Source organism: Mus musculus, chromosome 6 (assembly GCF_000001635.26).
Source record: "Mus musculus strain C57BL/6J chromosome 6, GRCm38.p6 C57BL/6J".
Taxonomy (NCBI): Eukaryota; Metazoa; Chordata; class Mammalia; order Rodentia; family Muridae; genus Mus; species Mus musculus.
The window spans coordinates 12,204,728-12,212,691 of NC_000072.6; the positions used below are offsets into that span (position 1 = coordinate 12,204,728).

The following is a 7,964-nucleotide window of genomic DNA, read 5'->3' on the forward strand; positions in this document are numbered from 1 at the left end:
GGGGAATCTGGATGATATAGTTTGTCTTCTTAAAGAACCAGAGAAGGAGGATACAAAGCTGAAAGGAAATTCAGAGATAGCTGAAGTCCTAAAAGAATTTGATGTAGAGATAATGGCTTCAAGAGGGGTAGGCAGAAGAATTGAAGTGTGCAAACGAGAATGACAGAGCTGTGAGAAACTCCAGTAGATAATGAGCAAGGACAGTCTATTCAGTTCCATCATCCAGTGAACTGAAATTGGCCAACAACTATAATGAACCTAGAGATCCCATTTCCAAAGCCTTTAAGGAAAAATGCAGCTCAACCTCTTGGTTTTAGTCTTGACATGAATCTCCAACAGAGTTGCAAAGTCATTGGACTCATTATTTTATAATGATGGTAATGCATGTGCATGGTGGTGGTGATGGTGTTGTTGTTGTTGTTGGTGGTGGTGGTGGTGTGTGTATGTTTGTGTAGAGACAGTGATAGGGAGTTGGTTCTCTTTTCATCTTGTTGCTCTCTTACTGTCTCTACTGAACCATATATACTAGGCTAGCTGGTCTGTGAGCCTGCCAGGTGATTCTCCTGTCTGTGCTTCCATCCCACTTTGGCAGTGCTAGGGTTACGAAGCATTTAGCTTTTATGTGTTCAGCAATTGAACTGAGGTCATCAGGCCTGCCCAGTAAGTGGGTAAATGCTTGTAACCTCTGAGTCATTTCCTCAACTCAGTAATTGCACTTATTAGTTTTAAAAAATCATGAAAATATACTATTTGTGAGATGCTAATTTATGGTGATATGATGGCAGCAATATAAAACAAATACAATGAAATTTTAACTTTGACATATTAACTCTCAGAATAGGTCCAGTCTTTCAAATCTGAGTAAAATCTTCCAGTAGATGCCCCACAGCGGAAGGCTAGGATGACACAAAGGATCTTCTCATTTCACTGTCCCACTATTTGGCCTCCTATGTTCTGTTGTTGTAGTGTGAAAATTGCTCCTGATAGGCCATTGAAAACCATCATGAAATCTTTTCTGACATTCATTTTGAGCATGTATCAATATTTTATTATATTTTCCCTGTAATAGAAAAGTAATTTTTTGATATTAATGTAATTACAACACTTTCCTCTTTCCTTCTAAACTCTCACAAATATTTTCTCCCAGACTCCTTCAAATACATGCCCTCTTTTTTCATTAAGTATTCTTGCATGTATACACTGAAGTACATTCCTAAATATAACATGTTCAGTCCACATAATGCTACCTGTATGTATGTTAGTTATCAGGGACTACTGCTTGGCACTGGGTAACCAGTGGTGCGTTCTTCCATAAGGAAGACCACCTCTCCCGCTCCCAACCAGCCTCAGTTGCCCATAGGCTCTCCTGAAAAGTTGAAGCCTCCTGGGCTTGCTCCCATCCTCTTTAGCATGTTCATTGGTGTTGTCCGTGTTCAGGTCATGATTGGGCAGTCATGTTGATGTGGCTGATGAGCCTACCTTCTGCAATTGCTAAAAGACAAAATATTACTCGATACTCCTTGATCCACTGGCTTTTATACTCTTTCTACCTGCTTTTCTGCAATGGTCCCCGACCTTTAGCCACAGCAGTTGTATTGTAAATATATCCATTGGGATTGAACTTCATGCTTTACATTTTGATTGGCTGTGATTTTCTTTAGTGGTCTCTATCTCTAGCAAAGAAAACTTTCCTTGCTGAGGAGGGAAGACTACACCTACCTGTGGGTATAATGACAAATGTTCATAGATTTTTTAATTATATATTTTCCCAATTTACATTTCAAATGCTATCCCAAAAGTTCCCTATACCCTCCCCATGCCTTGCTCCCATACCCGCCCACTCTCACTTCTTGGCCCTGGCATTCCCCTGTATTGGGGCATATAAAGTTTGCAATACCAAGGGGCCTCTCTTCCCAATGATGGCCAACTAGGCCATCTACTGCTACATATACAGCTAGAGACATGAACTCTGGGGGTACTGGTTAGTTCATATTGTTGTTCCTCTTATAGGGTTGCAGACCCCTTCAGCTCCATGGGTACTTTCTCTAGCTTCTCCACTGGGGGGCCCTCTCCTGGGCATATACATAGGATATGTTCCAACTGGTAATAAGAACATGTGCTCCACTATGTTCATAGCAGCCTTATTTATAATAGCCAGAAGCTGGAAAGAACCCAGATGTCCCTCAACAGAGGAATGGATACAGAAAATGTGGTACATTTACACAATGGAGTACTAAATACTCTGCAATGAAAAACAATGAATTTATGAAATTCTTTGGCAAGTGGATGTATCTGGAGGATGTCATCCTTAGTGAGGTAACCCAATAACAAAAGAAATCACTAGATATGCACTCACTGATAAGTGGATATTAGCACAGAATATTAGAATACCCAAGAAACAATTTGCAAAACACAAGAAAGTCAAGAAGAAGGAAGACCAATGTGTGGATACTTCATTCCAACTTAGAATAGGTAACAAAATACCCATGAAAGGAGTCACAGAGACAAAGTTTGGAGCTAAGACAAAAGGATGGACTATCCAGAGACTACCCCACCTGGGGATCCATTTTATAATCAGCCATCAAACCCAGACACTATTGCATATGCCAGCAAGAGTTTGCTGTAGGGACCCTGATATAGCTTTCCCAAATGAGGCTATGCCAGTGCCTGGCAAACACAGAAGTAGATGTTCACAGTCATTTTTTTATTTTTAATAGAACCTCCTTTATTTTTTCTTTTTATTAGATTTTTTTTGTTTTTTTTTTGTTTGTTTGTTTTTTGTTTTTTGTTTTTTTTTTTTTTTTGTTTTGTTTTTGGTTTTTCGAGACAGGGTTTCTCTGTATAGCCCTGGCTGTCCTGGAACTCACTTTGTAGACCAGGCTGGCCTCGAACTCAGAAATCCGCCTGCCTCTGCCTCCCGAGTGCCGGGATTAAAGGCGTTCACCACCATGCCTTATCCCCTTTCCTAGTTTCCTCTCTGTAAACCCTGCATCCTCTCCCCCTCCCCCTGCTCACCAACCCACCCACTCCCACTTCCTAGCCCTGGTATTCCCCTATACTGGTGCATAGAACCTTCACAGGATCAAGGGCCTCTCCTCTCATTGATGACTAAATAGGCCATTCTCTGCTACATAAGCAGCTAGAGCCATAAATCCCACCATGTGTTTTCTTTGGTTGGTGGTTTAGTCCCAGAGAGCTCTGGGGGTACTGGTTAGTTCATATTGTTGTTCCTCCTATGGGGATGCAAACCCGTCAGCTCCTTGGGTCCTTTCTCTAGCTCCTTCACTGGGGACCCTGTGCTCTGTCCAATCGATGGCTGTGAGCATCCACTTCTGTGTTTGTCAGGCACTGGCAGAGCCTCTCATGAGACAGATATATCAGGCTCCTGTCAGCAAGCTCCTGTTGGCATTCACAGTAGTTTCTGGCTTTGGTGGTTGTTTATGGGATGGATCCCCAGGTGGGGCAGTCTATGGATGGCCATTCCTTCAGTCTCTGTTTCACACTTTGTCTCTGTAACTCCTTCCATGGGTATTTTGTTTTCCCTTCTAAGAAGGATCAAAGTATCCACACTTTGGTCTTCCTTCTTGAGTTTCATGTGTTTTGCGAATTGTATCTTGGGTATTCTGGGCTAATATCCACTTATCAGTGAGTGCATATAACGTGTGTTCTTTTGTGATTGGGTTATCTCACTCATGATGATATCCACTGGATCCATCAATTTGTCTAAGAATTTCATAAATTCACTGTTTTTTAATAGCTGTGTAGTACTCCATTGTGTAAATGTACCATATTTTCTGTATGAAAATTCCTCTGTTGAAGGACATCTGGGTTCTTTCCAGCTTCTGGCTATTATAAGTAAGACTGCTATGATCATAGTAGAGCATGTGTCCTTATTATATGTTGGAGCATCTTTTGAATATATGCCCAGGAGTGGTATAGCTGGTCCTCAGGTAGTACTATGTTCAATTTTCTGAGGAACCACCAAACTGATTTCCAGAGTGGTTGTACCAGTTTTCAATCCCACCAGCAATGGAGGAGTGTTCCTCTTTCTCCACATCCTCATCAGCATCTGCTGTCACCTGAGTTTTTTATCTTAGCCATTCTGACTGGTGTGAGGTAGAATCTCAGGGTTGTTTTGATTTGCATTTCCCTGATGACTAAGGATGTTGAACATTTTTTTTTTAGGTGTTCCTCAGACATTAGGTATTCCTCAGTTGAGAATTCTTGAAGAGCCTTGAATATATGGGCACAGGGGAAATTTTTCTGAACAGAATACCAATGGCTTGTACTGTAAGATCAAGAATTAACAAATGGGACCTCATAAAATTGCAAAGCTTCTGTAAGGCAAAGGACACTGTCAATAATACAAAAAGGCAACCAACAGATTGGGAAAAGATCTTTACCAATACTAAATCCAATAGAGGGCTGATATTCAATATATACAAAGAACTCAAGAAGTGAGACTCCAGAAAACCAAATAACCCTACTTATAGATTGTTTTTAGGGATTGTTGTGGTTAATAAGTTAATAGTTATAGAAGTCTTGATTTTGATTTTTAATTCAGTCTTCTGTCTTCCTTACTCACATACTTTTACCTACTCTTGCTTCATATCCCATATCATGCACTACTTGCTCACAGATGCCTACTATGGTCTTCGTCTTTAATTCTTGACCATATCACCAATAGCTTTTTGATATTATCCACTCTCCAACCATTAATTCTTCTTACACCTACAAATGTAGATTTTTTTAAAAAAATATTATTTCAACAATGACCTCATATAGTAAAGTTCAAGGTCCATATCAGAGAGTATGGATGGTTTTGTTCACCAATACATATTTAGAGGTTGGCAATGCTGACCACATAGTAATATTAGTAAATGCCTTAAATAAATAAATCAACACTATGCCAGTAAAATATGGTGAAATACACAAAAATCCTTGATAGGGAATTGCGACTCTTCCCTACACAGTGATGCACTTGCTAAGACTGGAAAAATGAGATGAGAATACTTAAAATCCTTGCTCTAATTCAAAGAACACAAAAAGAATATTTGGACTGATTTAGAGAGGCCCTATTTTTGTGGGAAACTAGTACAACTGGAGAAAATTTGTTACTTTGCAAACTTATTAAGGGTAAATGAAGATTATATGAGAGGTTATGTTCTTGGAGCTTTCTCTACTTTTTAAATAAAAGAAAAAAGCCTAAAAAAAAGATAAATTTTTACCAACACCAAGCATCAACTATAGAATTCAAATTCCAATGACAGTATGTTTGTACTGAAAATTTGGCTTCCATGATTACAAATAGGATAACATACCTAGCTGTTAAGATCCCTGAACACAAGCAGGGGTTTCTGGGGCTCTTTATTCTGGTAGTTTTTTTCTTCCAAGTATGAAATATTCCTTCAGCTCACCTTGCTTCCTTTCATTCTTCTACACCCTCCATTCTTTTGGACACCCACTTATTTCTTCAGTGAAGAGCTGTAAAATGCCATAGTGTTTAGAAAAAAAATACCTCTTTGTAAATGTTTTTCTTTGTTTCTTTAGTTGGGAGCCAAAAATATCACATGTTTCTGTTTTGGGAGCAACAAAAAGAGCTTCTGAAAAATGTGGATGGATAGCTGAGACAGGGTGGCAGTATTTTTTAGAAACAGTTTTATAGCACCAGATGGTCTAGTATATTCTCAAACAAATATGTCACCTATAATTTGATGAATACCTTCCAAGGTAAAATAGTTTTTTTTTTTTTTTTAGCAGGGAACAGATGGTATCAGTCAAAAGCATATCGAGACACTTTAAGAAAAACTTGATGGCTCAAATGATTTAACCAACAAGATCTCTGTGTTTCAGGGATTGAAATTTGTCTTCTACAAATAATTCGACCTTTTCCCCAAGCTTCACTCCATGGAGAATTGAACTAAACATGTTTACTTGATATTTGCAATAATGGTAAATATTCCAAAGCTGCTTTCTGGCTGTGTTTTCAAGTATTTATTACTTTAGGCTTGAGGAGAAACAAAACAAAACAAAACAAAACAAAACAAATCTATGAGTTTCAAAACAGCACAGACTTTGTGCTCAGACCTGAAACTATTTTAAATGAGATTGAATTCAGTAACTTTTACTTTCAGTGGTTTAATGTAATGTGAATGGCTTTTCTTTGCTTTTTTTTCTTAAAGATGCAAACAAATGAACATCATAGTGACAAGAAAGACTTCTATGGGTCCGGGGCGATGACTCAGCAGGTAAGAGCACTTGCTACATGTGTGCAGACCTGAATTCAAATCCCAGCCTCCATGTAAAATCCACATGTAGTTTCAAGCCCTTAGGACCTCAGTGCTGTGGGTTGTGGAAGGGATGAGGCAAGAGGGTTTGTGTTTTTTTCTGGTAGCCAGCTAGCATAGTTCCAGGTTCAGAAAGACATCCTGTCTCAATACAGTATGGCAGAGAGTGAGACCAAAACTCTCACTGTCCTCCACACAGAAATGAACATATATCACACATACACACACATACACGCACATGCACATACACAAGCACACACACACATACACACACACACACATGCACATACACATACACACAAACTTGTAAAACTAAAGTGTGGACTATTAAGGAGTAATTATGAGTCTTTTATTTTGCTCTAGCTGTGGACGTATAATATAACAGTGAATTCCCAACATTCTGGTATGCTAGTGATCTAGACAGACATTGATTGGGCAGAAGGTCCAGGAAAACAAGATTATTATACATGTACCTAACATCCCTATTCAAACCTAAGTGAGATCTGCTAATTTATCCTTTAACTCTGTATTTATGAGTGTAGTTACAGACTGGGATTGAGTAGGGAAAGCTGAGGAATGTGACCACCCTTATCATATGCAACTTGTATGTGATAAGTGTGTCTATTGCTCTCTGACTGACATATTTTGAAGTGTGGCTACATCTTCGGTAGGTTGGAAATTCTAGTGACTTTGTGCTTTTAAAACGTCACCACAATTTTTATATTTTTTATCATTATAAGTGAAAGACTCCACATTAAATTATATCTTTTTAGATAAAGCATCTAACCCTCAAGAGACTGGAGGCTCCAGGGAATTTAGAGGTCAGGTGGGGTGGGGGGGCATCCACGTGGAGATGGGGTGGGGAGGAGGTGTGGGATGTGGAAGAGTCAGAGGGTGGGTGGGGAGGGGGAGAATGAAATATGGAGTGTAAAAAATGAATTACAAATAAAATAAAATTAAAAAATATCTCTTTAAATGTAATGGTATTAAAATCTGTTCACAAGAATGGTGATGGAGATCACAAAATCATGGGAAAGCAATAATCTCACAATTCTACAGTACCAACTTTAAAAGTAAAGTGAATTAAAAATTTTGCTTTAAAGATGTTGGGGAAATAACTTAAGAAATAGAGATACCAGATGGTAAAATATCCAGAGGGAACTGCTTTTGCTTATTAAGTCTATTACCACACTCCAGGAGGAATATTGGTCTCACTTTAGAGAAGAATTTTATTAATATAATAGTCTAACCATTTGGTAATTGTGAAGGCTGGCAAAACTGATTGAATCCATGAGGTTACCAGTAAAATCTATCATTTATTTTTCTCCTAGAGCATAAGATTGGGGGCTTGGTCAAGACTTTGAAGGAAGGACGAAATTGCTTTTGGTGTCTTCAGTTTGGGAGAAATTTGACAGGTCTGATTTCATCAAATATTTATTCAAGGGCCAGAAGGCTGTCTCAGTGCATAAAATCACTCACCACTCACCCTGAGGACTGAGTTTGATTTCTAGAATTCACGTGAGAGAAAGAGAGAACTGATTTCTGCTAGTTTTCCTCTGACCTGCATGTTCATGTGTGAACACACACACACACAAACAAACAAACACACACACACACACACATACACACACACATGTGCACACATGTACACACACATACAAATAATAAGCTTTTAAA

The 7,964-nt window shown here is 38.8% G+C and overlaps 1 long non-coding RNA gene across 1 annotated transcript in view; it reads left to right on the plus strand.

The window, feature by feature from the left end:
* Gm35961 overlaps positions 1-7,703 on the plus strand; it is a 44,764-nt gene extending 37,061 nt beyond the window's left edge. Inside the window, exons 5-6 of the long non-coding RNA XR_377345.3 lie at positions 6,183-6,248; positions 7,619-7,703. This is a non-coding gene — a long non-coding RNA (predicted gene, 35961). The remainder of the gene's footprint in view (positions 1-6,182; positions 6,249-7,618) is intronic.
* The last annotated feature ends 261 nt before the right edge of the window (positions 7,704-7,964 follow it).